Here is a 19,282-nt window from a genome sequence, read left to right as displayed (position 1 = left end):
GAAATATGTACTGTAGGGGCTATTCGCTCACACAGTATGTCACCAAAGTGCACGGTATTGAAGAGCAGTAAATCCTATTCTCCTCCTGCCCAGTATGTGATGCTCATGTCAGGTATGGTAGTGATTTCAGCAAACACCTGAAGTCAGAACATGATACTGAAGAAGATATTGAGGAACTATCGTTCAATTCTATGGTAGGTAAGTATTTTCAGAAGGTACAATGTTATAATTTATCAAATTCTATGCATATTTCATTGAGGTAATGGAATTCTTCAGACAAATTGCCTTCTGAACTGAATGTATTAATAGGAATATTCTGATTGGAAAATTCTATCTTCTTTCCCTTTGTAGATTTCTTTCAATGAAAGGAGATGAAAAAAGAAACTTCATCTTCGTATTCCAAAATCAAGGACACAAGTGGTAGCCAGCAGCCATTAAGACATTATTTTGCATGTCATCGTTCAGGTGAGCACCGCACTCGTGGGAAAGGTAAACGAATCTTTAATGCTGAAAATAGCGTTAAAATAGGAAAACTGTGTCCATCTCGACTCATCGTGTCGAAAAGTGATAATGGTGTTTTCGTAATATTCCATGAATCACACGCAGGGCATACAAACTGTCTCAAGTACCTGCGTTTAACTCGGTCTTATAGCGAGTTGATCGCTGGGAAACTTAGGAATGGAATTCCTAAGAAACAGATTATAACAGAGTTTAGGATTGGTGCTCCAAGTGAGCGCATACATGCCGTTGATATGGTGGACATTTATATTGTCACTAGAGATTATAATCTTGACAGTGATAGAACACTTCCAAATGGCTTTGTTAGTTTGGACATGTGGGTCAACCAGCAGCAGCTTTTGGATTCTGACCGTCTCACCGTTTCTTATAAGAAACAGGGGGGGGGGGGAGAGGGTGGTATCGGTGAACTTAACACTGAAGACTTCATGGTTGGTATTATGACACTATACCCGAAGATGACGCTCTCGAAATTCACAAACGTCAAAGTACTGATGGATAGCACCCATAGAACAAATGCCTATGACATTCATTTAACTGCAATAATGGTATTGGATGAGTTTGGTGCTGGAGTGCACCTAGCATTTTTTTTAATCAGTATTACACTGATTGGCAAGTCATCAATGAAAAGGTTCTTGCTTGCTGCTAGAGATGCTGTTGAACATCGTGTGATATGTCAGGTTTTTATGTCTGATGATTATCCAGCATATTACAATTCGTGGTGTCAAGTCATGTCTGTCCCCGATCACAAACTCCTGTGCTCTTGGCATATCTAAGATCGTGGAAGAACAACAACTGGAAGAAAATAAGAAACAATTAAAAGCAAGTCAAGTTTGGCTATTGTCATCCTAGTAAAACTGGATGAAGAAATCTTCCACCAGCTTCATGAAGCCTTTCTTGAGATATCTCCTACCGATGAAGAACTTCGGTCTTTTCATGAGTACTCTTCGTCCAAGTACGCCCATTCATATGAAATGTGGGCCTTTTGTTATAGGAAAGTCTTGTGTTTAAATTCGAATAGGTACTCCGAAGTTTTCCACAAGAACTTGAATTTTGTTACCTTGATGGTAAGATCAATAGCAGAGTTGATAAACGTGTGTTCATTCTGCTTCGGTTCTCCACAGACATGATGTATGAGAGATTCATACTACAGCTGAAAGGGAAACCCACAATGCGTATGGCAATGATCTCCGAACGCCACAAGAAGAGTGTCCTTGTGAAGGATGAAGTTATTGAAAATGTGGGAGAAGGTTCATGGAGAGTTCAGTCCTCAAAGGCAGAGTCTCGAGGTCCATACTTGGTAAATTTCAATAAAAACATCTGCTTGCGATGGTTGTCCATTAACCTGGCATTTGTGCAAGGTGTCCAATCATCAGATCACATGTACATGTCTGGATCACCTCATTCGGGGTAATTTCTGCAAACATATTCACGCCTGCCTACGTTATGACAATTTCGTTGATTCAATAGATAATGCGTCTAATACAGAAGAGGTGAAAGCTGGTGCATTATTTGAGGAGACGGAGGAAATGGCGATGTGTCTGCCTGCCGTTGGGGAGGAAGTAGCTGAAGTCATCGACGACAAGAGGAAAGTTAACAGGCTCCTTGAAATTTGCACTGGTGCTACGCCAAGTGTAGACAATTCACACTTGCCACGTATCATCAGAAGTGCTGAAAGACTCATGAGTGTGGTGCATGAAGCCTTGAGAAGCGGTGAGAGCAATTCTTCCCACAATGATTCACCTGCAACTCAAAGAGAAGTATCGAGTGCCAATCACACCATTTCTTCACAGCAAAGAAGACAAGATTTGCAGAAAAGCAGTCAACTAAACCAACAGATGGAGAAATATTGGAATGGAAGAATCATTTGCTTGGCCAGTGAATGCTAGAACACGGTTTGCATATGCTTCAAATTGCAGTACAGTAGAACGTCGATAATTCAAAATCCTGCCTAATTCGAAGCAGCTCTCATTCCTGGAAACATTACGTACGGTTTTGTTTGTTGTTTAAGTGGTTTAATTCGAAATACGGATAAGCGGGGAAGTGCTCTACATAATTGAAGGAACGGTAATTACGCCGTAAACAAGGGTGCGCCGTAATGGTTACCAGATGTTGGGTCTCGACCGCGGTAACGAGCGCAAGGATTCCCCTACCACTTGCCCACGCCCATCGACAGAGACCAAAGGACGCTTCTAAGACTACTCGAGAATTCACGAGGCGATTTTAATAAGATTCACTCAGTGAAAATGGGAGTACAGGAGCTATAATTTAACACCCCATGCGTACGCCACGTATTAGCGGAGCGGAGCGCATTTTGAGAAAGAGGCCTATTTTTTCCTCTCCACCAGCTGCAGGGTGTCTTGCCTATATATTACGGAGCTGCGAAACAGGCGTCATCAGTTCATTTTCAGTTCAACAGTTCGTTACCAGTTCGCTGTGGCTCGTGTGTGACTTCTTTGTGAAGCAATCATTCTGAAATGTGAATAGTACACTATAGTGATGTATTCAAGTTTTGTGATTTTATATGGAAGTAACCACAATCTGATTAAGCAATTTACGTGTACAGTGTTAGGTACAGTGTGCCGCTAAAAAATCTAGTAGAAACGGTACGAAAGTGTGATGACCGCTGTGCGTGTGACGTGGACGTCGTGCATCGAGCCTGATATAAGGCTAAACTAGTACGGCTCAATTAACATAAAATAGGCACCTATTTAGCTAAGTGCACGAAGGGAGTGTATCAGAAACGGGCGAGTAATATTTAGGAAAGTGAATGAAGAGCTCAGTATCGGCAATATATAAGGGCAGTGCGTTGTCAGATAAATCCCTAACGCAGTAGAGCTCGACCTACGTATGACTAAATGCAGTGGAGTAGACCTGAATTATTGTTATATAGCACGAGAGTGTTGACAAATTAGTAACGTATCCAGTGACATTTCTAATGAACAAGTGAAACTTCAGGGCATATATTAACTATCAATAAGGAGGATAGGTAATTGAGGAAGAAATAAAGTCGGGCTTCAGAGACATAACCGTCATTAGACTGGGGTGCTTGTGTCATTGAACAGATCCAACCGTATATTTAATGTATATTTAATGATTGGTATGTACGCCATAGCTTGCAGATTGAACTCTGAAAGGCGTAACAGTCTATAATGAAGATGTATGTATCCTATATTATGTAATTAAGGGCGATGACCTAGATGTTAGGCCCCTCTAAACAGTATCATATTTTTTCACATACAAAAAGATAGGAACATCTAAAGGAACACAAAAATAATGGGATCTGCACTGTTAGCACCTTTCCATCACGCTTTCACATTTAGAACAACCTGGCTAACACACAGGATTTTTTATTTTACTCGCTGGTCAGTTCAGAGAATTGAGAACCATATTTTTCTGAGCCAAGCCTGAACTTCACCCCAGTTGTTTGAACAGACATAAACAGTGCTGACTTCAAAGTCGTAGCATGTTTTTTTGAAATGGGACAAATCCATTGTAAGAGTCAAACATCATACCGGGCGAGTTGGCTGTGCGGATAGGGGCGCGCGGCTGTGAGCTTGCATCCGGGAGATAGTGGGTTCGAATTCCACTGTCGGCAGCCCTGAAGTTGGTTTTCCCTGGTTTCCCATTTTCACACCACGCAAATGCTAGAGCTGTACCTTAATTAAGGCCACATATGCTTCCTAGGCCTTTCCTATCCCATCGACGGCATAAGACCTATCTGTGGCAGTGCCACGTCAAGCCACCAGCAAAAAAAAAAAAGAAAAGGAAAAGAGTCACACAACCTTCAGTATCCATCTGAAAAATCTGTAATTTTTCTCGTAGACTTAAATCTAAGTACTGTACTTATTTGTGCCATGAAAAATTGCAACTGGATATTTTTACATTTTTTTTTTCAGTTCTTATATCTCCGAGTGATGATTCCAGCACTGAAGACAATTGCCCGGATAATAAGGCTAAACATCTGTGTTCATACTGTGGGAAAGCATCTTAAAGGGGCTATTCGCTCAAGCAGTATGTGACCAAAGTGCACGGTATTGAAGAGCAGTAAATCCTATCCTCCTCCTGCCTAGTGTATGATGCTCATGTCAGGTATGGTAGTGATTTCAGGATATACCTGAAGTCAGAACATGACATTGAAGAAGATATTGAGGAACTATCTTCCAATTCTATGCCAGGTAATTATTTTCAGAAAGTATACTATTATAATTTATTAAATTCTGTGCATATGTCATTGAGGTAATGGAATTCTTTAGACAGATTGTCTTTGAACTGTATGTATTAATAGGAATATTCTGATAGGAAAATTCTATGTTCTTTCCTTTTGTAGATTTATTTCAATTGAAGGAGAAGATGAAAAAAAAAAACGTCTTTGTATTCCAAAATCAGGGACACAAGAAGTAGCCAGCAGCCATTAGGACATTATTTTGCATGTCATCGTTCAGGTGAGCATCGCACTCGTGAGAAAGGTAAACGAATCTTTAATGCTGAAAATAGCGTTTAAATGGGAAAACTGTGTCCATCTCGACTCATCATGTCGAAAAGTAATAATGGTGTCTTGGTAATATTCCATGAATCACACGCAGGGCATACAAACTGTCTCAAGTACCTTCGTTTAACTCGGTCATAGCGAGTTGATCGCTGTGAAACGTAGGAATGGAATTCCTGAGAAACATATTATAAAATAGATTAGGACTGGTGCTCCAAGTGAGCGCATACATGCCGTTGATATGGTGGACATTTATAATGTAATTAGAGATTATAATCTTGGCAATGATAGAGCACATCCAAATAACTTTGTTAGTTTGGAAATGTAGGTAAACCAGCAACAGCTTTTGGATTCTGACTGTCCCACCGTTTGTTATAAGAAACAAGGGGAAGAGGATGGGACCGGTAAACTTAACACTGAAGAATTCATGGTTGTAATTATGACACTATACCCGAAGATAATGCTGTCGAAATTCACAAACGCTAAAGTACTGATGGACAGCACCCATGGAAAAATTGCCTATGATTTTCAATTAACTACAATAATGGTAGTGGATAAGTTTGGTGCTGGAGTGCACCTAGCAATTTGTATTCGTATTACACAGATTGGTAGGTCTGCAATGAGGAAGTTCTTGTTTGTGGCTGGAGATGCTGTTGCACATCGTGTGATATGTCAGATTTTTATGTCTGATGATTATCCATCATATTACAATTCGTGGTGTCAAGGCATGTCTGTCCCCGATCACAAACTCCTGTGCTCTTGGCATATCCTAAGATCGTGGAAGAACAACTTGAAGAAAATAAGAAATGATGAAAAACAATTTCACGTTAGGCAGGCATTAATTGCCATCCTAGTAGAACTGGATGAAGAAATTTTCAACCAGCTTCTTGAAGCCTTTTTAGAGATATGTTCTAGCGAAGAAGAGCTTCAGTCTTTTCTTGAGTACTCTTCGTCCAAGTATGCCCATTCATGTGAGATATGGGTCTTTTGTTATAGGAAAATCTTGGGTTTAAATACGAATAAGTACTTCGAAGCTTTCCACAAGAAGTTGAAGTATTGTTGCCTTGATGGTAAGATCAATAGGAGAGTTGATAAACGTGTGTTCATTTTGCTTCGGTTATCCAAAGACATGATGTATGGGAGATTCATACGACTGGTGTAAGCGAAACCCACAATGCGTATGGCAATGATCTCCGAAAGCCACAAGAAGAGTGTCCTTGTGAAGGATGAAGTTATTGAAAATGTGGTAGAAGGTTCATGGAGAGTTCAGTCCTCAAAGGCAGAGTCTCGAAGTCCATACATCAGTTCACATGTACATGTCTGGATCACCTCATTCGTAGTAACTTTTGCAAACGTATTCACGCCTGCCCACCTTATGTTAATTTCGTTGATTCAATAGATAATGGGTCTAGTACAGAAGAGGTGAAAGCTGTGCATTATTTGAGGCGTTGGAAGAAATGGCGATGTGTCTGCCTGCCGTTGGTGAGAAATTAGCTGAAGTCAACCACGACTAGAGGAAAGTTAACAGGCTCCTTGAAATTTGCAATGGTGCTACGCTAAGTGTAGATACTTACCACGTATCATTAGAAGTGCTGAAAGACTCATGACTATGGTGCATGTAGCCTTGAGAAACGGTGAGAGCAATTCTTCCCACTTGGATTCACATGCAACTAAGAGATGCATCGAGTGCCAATCTCACATTTTTTCTCAACAAAGGAGACAAGATTTGCAGGAAAACAGTCAAATAATATAACAGATGGAGAAATACTGGAATGGAAGAATCATCTGCTTGGCCAGTGAATGCTAGGACACCGTTGACATATGCTTCAAATTGCAGTAGAGTAGAACGTCGATAATTCAAAATCGCACCTAAATTGTTTAATTCGAAATACGGATAACTCGTAATTCCAAGACTAGTGTCCCTCCTATTACAGAAATTCAGATTTTAATTCAAAACTGCCTTTACATTTTATAAAAATATTGTTTTTCAAAATTTATCCGCGTCTTCCGGAACGTGCTTCTGCTGCTGATGATGATGATGCTTGTTTGAACGGCCTAACATCTAGGTCATCGTCCCCGAATGGTACGAAATGAGACGAAATGTTATGACAATTTAAAAATCCATAATCCTTCACTGACCAGAATTCGAAAACGTACGGACGAAAAATGAATGGATGGATATGAAGTTATAACAATCAGTGAATTCGACCCGCAATGCTCCACATTCCAGAAACTAGCGTTAAACCATAGTATTACTGACCAAGGGACTGCTTCTAAAGCACACTACTGAATCGAGGATGCTTGTAGTCGAAACAGGTCCAAAATCCAGGTCATCGGCCCTTCGTAATGGTACTTATCGCTAAGAAAGTAGAGCCATGCTATTTGTCATGTTGCGGTACTAATCAAAAGTAGCGTACTCGCGGTATTCCACACATTATGGTACGATTCACAGGTAACGTAATGCGCACATGTAACACATGTAACAGACCTATGGCGCTATTTACAGGCAACGCAAGCCTTTTGCGTTCCTCACATAAGTGGCCTAACCACAGGGACCCGCACTGTCCCGTGGTGTTCCTCACATAACGGATACTAAGCATAGGCAAGGCAGAACCATGGTGTCGCTCATCCCATGGAGTCGCTCATATAGGGGTACGAATCACAGGTACTGTAAAATGCATCCTGGGCCACACACTGTCGCTACTGATCACAGACCTATTTTGTACCTAACATAGTGGTACCACGCGCAAGTAAGCGACCCATGGTGTTCCCTGCGTGATGGTACTAATTACGGATAGTCTCATGGTTCTAATTCGATAATCCCTTGGTCGCCCCTTTTAGTCGCATCTTACGACGGGCAGGGGATACCGTGGCTGTATTCTTCATCTGCGTCCCCCACCCACAGGGCTAGACAGAGTGAAAAAAAGAAGGGAGCCGTCATTTCGAAAAATGAAATAACAGACGAAGAAAGGCAAGGGCCACGAAGGGCGTGAAAATGAAAGAATCCCTCGCCCTCGGAAACCTAAGAGTTTCGGGGTCGGACAGGATAGATGAAGGTGAAGAGCCTAGCACAAGTAAAGGAAGCAATGCTAGGACTCAGCTAAGGGCCCCGTGTTTGCCAAACCGCACTCCCAAGTTGAGAGCTCCTGGGGCCCCTTTAAGTCGCCTCTTACGACAGGAAGGGGATACCGTGGGTGTATTCTTCAGCTGCGTCCCCCACCCACAGGGGGTACACTAGTATTTAAACTATTTCACCATTAAAATAAAAATTACAACAAACTGAGTATCACTATGCTGATATGTTAAAAACTACAGTAAACAAAACTGAAATACTGTACCTAAAATTGGACAAGTAATTTCTACACTATCCATATTTATTTCTTATCCTTTAATAAAAGTATGTTTAAGTTCCTTGGGACTATCTCTTCCTGAAATGAACATCATTTGCAAAAATCAGGTTAAGGCATTACTTCAGATTTAAAAAAATTCAAAGCCAGAGTAACTTATGCACCAAGAGTTGTGGTATGAACAAAAACCGTCAATGCCAAAGTAACTTAACTGCCTTTTCTTTCATGTAAGGGTTAATTTTGGCTTTACATGCTAAACGAGGGGATGAAAACTGATTATAATAAGTATTTCACTGTTCTGTTCATAAAAACAAATAACTTGACTGATATCTGTTAAAATGGTTTCCATAACAAATGTGTTACACAACCATAACATCAGTTTGAAATAATATAAAATGAACCTCAATTTGAATCGTATTATTGAATTTTGATATTGAAACTAGTTTATAATATATGTTAAATGACTTTGTCGAGCACAAAAAGTGAGTTACTTAGCTATGAATAACCCAATCGCAGTTCAAACGCATGGAGCTTATGAAACGACTAGTCTTGATTATTAATTTTTCGATACTTCTGTTGATAACGACATCATTTTCACTGTTCTTGGAGTTCAAACACACATTCAAAATCATTTTGCCTCTACTAGGCCACTTATTCTGCCAGATAATGCAACTCAGTAATCAGCCGTATCTTCAAACCTCCGAACAAACCATATAATTTGGTCGGTTAAGTTCCTTTGGCATTGTAAAACTAAAGAGTTTTCAGTGGTGCCAAAACAAATTTATAGTAAAAATAAATACCTACTGTATTCAACGGTTCTTGAACTTCTTTGGCTTTTATTTCAAACTAAGGTTATGGTTGTATAACAAGTATTTTATTGAAACCATTTTAACAGATGTCAGTCAAGTTATTTGTTTTTATGAACAACAGAACAGTGAGTCAATCCAAACAAGAAAATGTTACAATTTGGCAGTTTGGTTCTCAGAGTCTCATATATGTATGCAGTATTGCTGGTATTATTATTACTGCATTTGTTGCCAGAGTGTTTTAAAACACTGGAATATATAGGGCGTTTCTTTCAAACTCTTCAGAATTGAATGAGGAATAGTATTTTGTGTGAATATTAAAAAAATACTAATTTTAGTACTGGTGTTAAATTAAAATTTACAATTTCTTTTTAGTGGGGCATGGTACCTGGATAACATTACCGTTGGTTGGTCACCAAGGAGGTCATGATTTATGTACCGGGCGGTGCACCTCTACGACGCAAGTTCAAATCTTGCGCCAATTGAAACTTCTCTACTGGAGAAACCCTTATGATGATGATGATGCTTGTTGTTTTAAGGGGCCTAACATCGAAGGTCATCGGCCCCTAATGGAACGAAATGAAGGACATGAGATATGAAGTTAAAATTTTAAAAAGTATCCACTGACTAGAGTTAAAAAAGAATGGTAATGAAGAAAAATGAGGGTGAGATTAAAACAGTCAGTGGATCTAATACGCAATACCTTATGTTCTATTAAAATAAGAGAAAGTACAGGAAATCGAAGGAATAAGGCATTGCCCAGTAATACAGATATTAACACATAATTTACGTTAGACGTTCAAAACACATTAAAATGCGCAACACAAACTAAAATGAAGTCAATGAGATAAAAGCGCAACTGACATAAACAACACTAGGACAAAGGACATCATCACACACGATAAAACAGACCGCTATCCCTCATAAAGCGGATGACGAGGTCTGCTGACTGCTCGTCATCGCGCAAGATAAGGGAGATACATCTCGGAAGGTTAATACTACGGCGTAGATCGACCAGGTCCACGCATTCCGTAAGGATGTGTACCACGGTAAGATGGTCGCCGCAGGTACACACCGGAGGGGGTTCTCCTTTCAGTAGATGGGAGTGCGTCAAGATACCGTGGCCGATCCGAAGGCGACATAATACCACGGCTTCCCTCCGCGAAGCCCGAAGGGAAGTCCTCCATACCTTCGTTGTTCCTTTTATCGCTCGCAGCTTATTGGGAAGTGGGATGGCCTGCCACTCCATCTCCCAATGAGACATAACCAGATGTCTCAGCTGAGAGCGAATATCACTTGCTGGAACCTTGAAAGGCAACGGGGGCAGTGTAACTGCCTCCTTGGCAGCCTCATCTGCTAACTCGTTTCCCTCTATGCCCATGTGGCTGGGGAGCCACACAAACGTAATTCTGGTGCCGGCATCCGAACACCCGGCCAGCAGGTCCTGGATCCGCTGCACCAGAGGGTGTCGAGGGAAACAGGTATCAACAGACTGAAGCGAACTCAAGGAATCAGTACACACAAGAAAGTGTCGGCGCTCATTGTCTAGTGCGTACCGCAGAGCCTCACAGATAGCATAGAGCTCTGCCGTGTACACACTACAGGTGTCCGGGAGAGCAAAAAGAAACCGATCATTGTCGACAACGAACGCACAGTCCACCTTCGTATCTGTCCTTGAACCATCCGTGTAAACGACGACTGAACCTGGATAGCGGCCAACAACGGACAGGTAGATCCTCCGATAAATCGAAGGGTCCGTGTCTCCTTTCGGGCCAGTGTGCAAATCCAGGATGATTTCAGGTCGTCGTACAACCCACGGAGGTACCCCACTTGGTTGTCTGACAAGGCAAGGAATCGAAGGTACATCAAACAATTCATAACTGCTATCCAAGCGTATCCCAACCGGCCGCGTCGCACGAGGATGAGCAGCGTACAACAAACGGTTGCCATTGTTGAACACGCAAGGATAGCTCGGATGAAGTGGCATCTGTCGCAAATTTGCAGCATACCTAAGTAGTAGTTGCTGGCGCCTCAGGTGTAAAGGCGGCACACCAGACTCAGCGAGCAGGCTAGCGATGGGGCTAGTACGAAAAGCTCCCGTCGCCAACCTAACCCCGCTGTGGTGAATACTGTTCAGCTTCGCAAGAACGCTTGGTCTTGCGGAGCCATATGCTGCACTGCCGTAGTCTAACCTGGATAAAATGTGTGCCCGATAGAATCGCAGGAGCACCACGCGGTCAGCTCCCCAATTAGTGCTGCTAAGAAACTTCAAGAGGTTAAGCCTCTTGGTGCATTGCACTTTTAGCTCCCGCACGTGTGGCTCCCACGATAATTTACTGTCAAAAAGGAGCCCAAGAAATCGGTAGGTGTCAACAACTGGAAGAACGACATTACCTAGATAAAGCTCAGGATGAGGGTGAAGTGTACGTTGACGACAAAAGTGGACAACGGAGGTCTTTGCGGCAGAAAACCGAAAGCCATGTTCTAAGGTCCACTTCTCCACTCTCCTAATAGCTTGCTGTAACAGTCGCTCTGCGACTGCCATACTGCACGAGCTATAGTGCAGAGCAAAATCATCCACATATAGGGACGGTATTACGGCTGGACCAGCAGCAGCGACAATACCGTTTATGGCAATCGCGAACAGAGTGACACTAAGAACAGATCCCTGTGGGACTCCATTTTCTTGAACGTGGTATTGCGAATATGTCCTACCTACTCGGACACGGAATAGACGGAGGGACAAAAAATTCGCAATAAATACCGTCAAGTTACCTCGGAATCTCCATTGATGCAGGACTGAAAGGATGCCATATCGCCAGGTAGTGTCGTAGGCCTTCTCCAAGTCAATGAAGACAGCTACCAAGTGCTGTTTGCGGAGAAACGCATCTTGGATAGAGCTCTCCAGGCGTACCAAGTGGTCTGTGGTGGATCGAGCGGCTCGAAATCCACATTGGTACTCGGACAAGAGTCCTTGTTTCTCCAGACACCACACGAGTCTGCGATTTACCATCCTTTCAAATAGCTTACACAGGCAATTTGTAAGACAAATCGGTCTGTAACTTCCTGCATACTTAGGATCTTTGTCAGGCTTGAGGACAGGAATGACTATGCCCTCTCGCCACTGAGACGGAAAATCACCCTCTGTCCAGATTCGGTTGAACACACGAAGGAGATATAGTAAACTATCATCACTAAGGTGTTTCAACATCTGGTTATGGATGTTGTCCGGTCCAGGAGACGTGTCCTTGCAAAGCGCTAAGGCGCTGCGGAGTTCCCACTCCGTAAAGGGCACGTTGTAGTCCTCTGAAGCTTGGGTGGCAAAACTAAGGTGATGACGTTCTGCCTCCCGCTTCAGAGGGAGGAAATCAGGATTGTAATTCCCGGAGCCAGAGACATCCGCGAAATGACTAGCGAGATGGTTAGCAATCGCGAGGGGATCAGTGGCGACACTGCCTGCAATGGAAATTCCCGGTACAGCAGATGATCCTTGAATACCCGAAATTCGTCGAAGTTTCGTCCACACTTGAGAGGATGGAGTATGTGACGTCATGGACGACACATATCTCACCCATGAAGCCTTCTTACTTTGTCGAATAAGAACTCGCGCCTTAGCGCGGAGTTTCTTAAATGTTACCAAGTTGGCCACAGTAGGCTGTCTACGGTAACGCTTATGAGCGCGACGGCGTTCTTTGATGGCTGCTGCTATTTCATCGTTCCACCAAGGAACGAGTTTTCGGCGAGGAGTCCCCGAGAAAAACGGAATGGACTCCTCAGCAGCAGCAAGAATAACTTGGGTGATGTAAGTTATTTCCTCGCCGACGGTCCGCCTGACAACATCGCTAAAGACAGCTAGTGATGAGTACTTTGGCCAATCAGCATGTTTAAGAATCCATCGAGGGGGAGCCTCGACGGGTTTATGATTCAACAAAGTAAGAACGATGGGAAAATGGTCACTGTCACAGAGATCATCGTGTGCATTCCACCGAAACAGTGGAACCAACGTTCGGCTGCATAGACTAACGTCTATGCGAGAATATGTGCCGTAACGTACACTAAAGTGAGTTGGTTCCCCTGTGTATAAAATACATAAATCCAGATCTGATAGGAGTGCTTCCAGCTCTCTTCCTCGGGTGCAAGGCGTCTCAGAGCCCCATATGGGGTGATGGGCGTTAAAATCGCCTAATAAGAGGAAGGGTGGTGGAAGCTGATCCACTAGATCAGCGACATCATTGATGTTCAGATGCAGGCCTGGTGGAAGATAAACATTACACACTGTTGCTATGACAGGCAGCGAGACGCGAACAGCTACAGCCTCAAGAGGGGTTCTTAATGGAACCTCTTCGCTGTAGCTATCAGAACGTACAAAAATGCCAACGCCTCCGGAAGCCCGGTGAGCATAGTATCGTTCTGTCGAGTATAGTTTGAAATTCCTCAAGACCGTGTGATGACCAGGTCGGAAATTGGTCTCCTGAATACAGACTATACTCGGTGCGTACTCAGTAATAAGCTGAGGTAACTCAGCAAGATGCCTGTCATAACCGTTACAATTCCACTGTAACAGTGCCATAGAGTGGACTATAAAAGGAGTGTTAGGTTATGAGCGACAAAATGCTCGTAAGCCTAAACACTATCTAGTTCTACATCCGTAGATGTAGAGGACAGCGCGACATCCATCCCGTCATCAAAAGATGGCAGGGGTGCCGCCCAGAACTTCGACGCTTTTCGGGCGCGAGGGGGTCCCCTACGAGGAGAGCGCGCAGGTTTGGGAGCAGGAGTGCCTCCCGGCGCAGACTCATATCCCCCAAATGGAGGGCATGACTTCTCCTTCGCAGGGGAAGTCCGAGAGCGCTCAGGACGGGCGCTCTTCTTCCCCTTTTTCTTTTCAAGTTTAGACGGGCTGGGAGATGGTTTCCCAGCCCTGGTCAACGAAGCCGCCTCCGCCGGCTGGGGCACGACTTTCGTCGACCTCCTAGGGGGGGAGACTTAGTCTTCCCCCCTTGCTGTGCCGGCTGGCAGTTCCCAGCCGGCACAGACTTCTGGTTGGTCGAAGGTGGGGTGGTCCCCCCCTTCGAGCTTTGACTATTTGCGACGTTGCTGGGGGCAGCAACAGTCGCCTTGGGCGCAGCGGTCTGGACAGGTGTCTTGGTCGTAAATGACGAACCTGGAAGACTCTGAGCTATCAAGCTATAGTCGAGTGTACGGGCAGGTGTATTCATAGAATGAAACTTACGGCGCGCTTCCTGGTAGGAAAGACCATCCAGGGTCTTGATCTCCTGGATCTTCTTCTCACTCAGGTATGTCGGACAATTCCGATCCCGAGGAGAATGAAAACCGGAGCAGTTAGTGCACTCGTATGGAGTTGTGCACTCCTCCGTGCCGTGAGCTACTCGTCCACATGTACCACATACAGCCTGATTCCAACAGCGAGATACCATATGTCCGAATCGCTGGCATTGATAGCATCGCATAGGAGGCGGGATGTACGGCCTCACATCGCAACGATAAGTTGTTACCTTGACTTTCTCTGGTAACACTGACAACTTGAAAGAGACAATGAAGGCACCAGTGGCAACGTCTTCACCGTTGACCTTGCGCGTAATGCGCCGGACGTGTGTCACGCCACGGTTCTTCATGTCTTCCATCAACTCGTCGTCAGTGTTCAAAATAAGGTCGCGGTGAAAGATGACTCCGCGAACCAGGTTCAAGGACTTATGCTCCTCCACTTTGACGGGGATTTCGCCAAAGTGCTCGCACTTAAGCAACTGATCAGCTTGCAGTGCTGTACGAGTCTTTAGAAGCAAACTACCGTTGCGCATTTTCTTAAGTACCTCCAGTTCGCCATAGACGCCTTCGATGTGTCTACTAAACAGGATCGACTTCACCAGCTTAAAATCATGCCCATCGGTTCTGGTAGCGACCAAAAACCTAGGGAAGCTGGATCCCATTCCTTCACGCTGCGCATGTTCCCAGGGAGTTGAACCTCTCAGGGAAGCAAAAGTTAAAGACTTAGGTGGGCGACCACCTTGTGAGAGCCGACTTCGTTTGGAAGCCATGCCCGATAGCATCCTCCCCGAATGCCACCCACTCCGATCAGGGGTCTCTGTAGCCGAACCAAGCAGCCAAGGCAATACCCACCTGGTCGTAGCAGGTATTGCCCGGGGTCCGATGTTGAACGATGCCTAATACGGGATGACTGAGGCAATGAGCACTAGGACTCCCTTCCTCCGGTCACCCGCAATAGCATGTACCCCATAGCGTGTACAGAGCACTAACAATAGAAAAAATAAATAAAAATAATTAATAATAATATGTCCTTCTGGCATTCGGCTTTGCGGGGACCTGCGTTGTCAGGCGGATACCACTGCCCGGGTACATGACACTCCCACCCGCCGCGTCCTGGGTGGTTGCTGGCACGGGCTTTCGAGCGTAGTCGCACACATAGGAGCTCCATCGCCGGGCAGCACGCACATCAAATTTTGAATGGTCTACATCTGACCCTCAGAAAAATAATAAAAAATAAAGAGGGGACCATGGCCACATGACCCTTTAAGTCGCCTTCTACGACAGGCAGGGATTACCTATGGATGTATTCAGCCTCTCCCATCCACAGGAGGTCCATCACATTATATCAACCGCAATCCATGTCCGCGCCAAGGTCGCCCCTTTTTGTCGCCTCTTACGACAGGCAGGGGATACCGCGGGTGTATTCTGCATGTGTGTCCCCCACCCGCAGGGGGTAGTGTGTTTGGTCCGCGAGAGGTATTTTATTTCCCTCAAGTCCGCCGGCAAGCCGGTTAGGACCCCCCTATCCGCCACCTGGGACGCGCCACGTGGGAGTATCACCTCTCCCCCTGCTACGCGAGAAACCCTTAACAACTGAACTAACTCTACTGTTTATCAGAAGATGTCATGGTGTGATTTTGATTTGCTTTTGTTTTTCATTGATCAAGAAGTGTGCACATTCTCTAACAGAGGTCTCTACCCAAAAACTATGATTATGCACTCTAGTGTAAAGGAATGAACTTTCTTGAAGCAATTTTTTATTCATAAGTTTTGTCTTTACTAAATTTTGTTCTTTTATTTGAGGGTTGGCAATATTAAGCTTCCTTTCCGCCGGTTTTGAATTTAACCAATCATAAATTTCTGTAATTTCCCACCAATAAGGTGTTTCTTCATCGCCTTGGGTATAAGTTTTTGCTGTCAAGCAATAAAAATTGAGTGGGTGTGTCTACTCATTCCTGAAAGGTCTCGAATTTTCCACGAGGGTATATAAACTGCTGATTTTCTTGTCTCCGCGCCACTCTTATAATATCTTGTTCAGTGTATGAATATGTAGCAGGGGGCGGGAAGCGCCTCGTTCTTCAGGCAGCCGTTCTTCAACAAGGTAATGGCCTTTTAACATCTGTATTTGTTTCTTGCTAGCTCAGCAGTTTAACTCTCGGGGGAGGTTCGAAACCGTTAATATGTAACCCATCTCTTTAAAATGTAAATCCCTTTTCACTCTATGTAAAAACTACAATTTCTTTAACTGTAATTCGGGGATAGTGAGTGCTTTACCCTATCGAGCTCCCCTTCATTTTTGGAATTTGAGGTGACTACGTTTTCGTAACTGTTTTTCTCTTCCTTCTTAATGTGTTAAATTTATTTTGCAGACTAGTCACCTCCATAGCTTGGGATTAGCCCCCGTGTATCGGCCTAGCGCGCCACTTAGGTTTTAAAATGTGTATTTAGGAGTGCAAGTTCTCTCCTCCAGTCCTTTCTGTACTTTGGGCCAGTAACTTAACCTGTTATTTTTTTTCATGGGAAGGCCCTGTAGGTTGGGTACAAATACCCCTGTTTCTTTGTAAGTGTGCCTTGAGGGCAGTTAGAAGTAAAGTTTGTTGTGGCCTTTGATAGGTTTGTAAAATTGAGAGGTCAGCTCTTTCTGGTATTTTGGAACGTGCCTCTAGGAGGCTTGACATTACTAAGCGGGAGCAAGAGCTCCATGTAATTAAGGGTTTTCTACCCTTTGGTATTTTGTGGTTGTGAGCTGAGAGCTCAAGGATTGATGAATGTGGGCCCGTAGCCCAGAATTTGTAAAGACCCCTTAACTGGTGCTTTCTTTGTAAAGTTGCATTGTACCTGATTTTCTTTGTTTCACCTAGTGGAAATTGTTAATTGTTAAAATTGTTATCAGTTGAAAATATAACCTTTATTTAAATTTTAAATTCATCTTTCGAACTTAGACCCATTCCAGCCCACACCTTCTTTCACCTCTGACTTCCACGGATAATTCCGTAACAATTTAAATTATGAGCAATGCATGTTAATTTTTTTAAATGAAAAGCGGTTTTCTCAAGAAAGAAGTATTTTCACAGCTTATGGAACAAGATGTGTTACGGTTTCTGCAATTAACTTGTGAAGTCTAGGTTGTTTTGTGACATAGAGATTATGCAAGTTTGTGATAATCTTAATTTATTTTGTAATTTAGTGATATGTTATCAGTAGAATATTTCTTTTCCTTTTAATATGTCGCAAATGAATGGTAATAAAGATGAATTGAAGGAGTGTTACTGTCTAAATCACGAACTGTATGAGGCATTTTCCTTTCTCAGTCCTAGCCAAACCCTCTTTGCTTTTCAGATCAACATTTGTGATTTTCCATACTTCCGCACTGATATCCTTGGTGATCAACACGATCCTGGTCCTTTAGAGGAATGTGTTCCTTGCGGTGTGGAGTGTTGAAATGGTCTTAATATTGCTAATGTATTCTGCGAATGCCACAAATGTCTACCTCCTCATGAAACAGCACTTACTCTTGGAGGTTTAGCATTCCAGCGTGAACTAAAACTCTTGATATTCCACATGCCATGTCCAGTCACCAACGGCACATGTGAGGCCTGTACCTCCACATCTAGACCTCAGCAACTCCAAGTGAAACCTCTAGGAAATGCAAACTTTCGATAACTCACACCTGCCCTTCTGGGCCTAGTCATCCAAAACCAATAGCTTTCTAATCTGCACAGGGAAGTGTCCCGTCACAAGCCACTAAAAGTGAAGATTGCCGAATGTTGTCAAACGTTGAACCTCTCATGGGAGACGTTTCCGTTAAGCCAGTATTGACGAGCTCTAGTGCCATACCTTGTCACTGCACACTAGGGATGGTTGATGATGATGATGCCTGTTCTTTTAAGGGGCCTAACATCGAAGGTCATCGGCCCCTAATGGTACGAAATGAAAGAACAAAAATGTCAAATTCATCCACTGACCAAAAATATAATAATGTCGTCATGAAGAATGAATGGATGGACATGAAACCCCCCCCCCAAAAAGGAAACAAACAACCAAAATACAGTGGATCAGACTCAAAGATCATACATAATTAATTACTGACCAAGGGACCACTCATAAAGCACGATGATGCTCGATGTCGAAAGGGGTGCAAAATCCTGAACGGAACGGAAGTTTGGACTTCTATTCACAGGGAATGATACACGAACAAGCTATAAGTAGATCTGCAACATCACACTCAACCCACTCATTTCAAAAGAAGTGATGATGATGATGCTTGTTGCTTGATGATGATGATGATGATGCTTGTTGTTTTAAGGGGCGTAACATCGAAGGTCATCGGCCCCTAATGGAACGAAATGAAGGACATGAGATATGAAGTTAAAATTTTAAAAAGTATCCACTGACTAGAGATAAAAAAGAATGGTAATGAAGAAAAATGAGGGTGAGATTAAAACAGTCAGTGGATCTAATACGCAATGCCTTATGTTCTATTAAAATAAGAGAAAGTACAGGAAATCGAAGGAATAAGGCATCGCCCAGTAATAAAGATAAGAACACATAATGTACGTTAGACGTTAAAATACACATTAAAATGCGCAACACAAACTAAAATGGAGTCAATGAGATAAAAGCGCAACTGACATAAACAACACTAGGACAAAGGACATCATCACACACGATAAAACAGACCGCTATCCCTCATAAAGCGGATGACGAGGTCTGCTGACTGCTCGTCATCGCGCAAGATAAGGGAGATAGTACTCGGAAGGTTAATACTACGGCGCAGATCAACCAGGTCCACGCACTCCGTAAGGATGTGTACCACGGTAAGACGGTCGCCGCAGGTA

Source organism: Anabrus simplex, chromosome 4, assembly GCF_040414725.1.
Source record: "Anabrus simplex isolate iqAnaSimp1 chromosome 4, ASM4041472v1, whole genome shotgun sequence".
Lineage (NCBI taxonomy): Eukaryota > Metazoa > Arthropoda > Insecta > Orthoptera > Tettigoniidae > Anabrus > Anabrus simplex.
Note: the sequence above shows the minus strand (reverse complement) of the source record.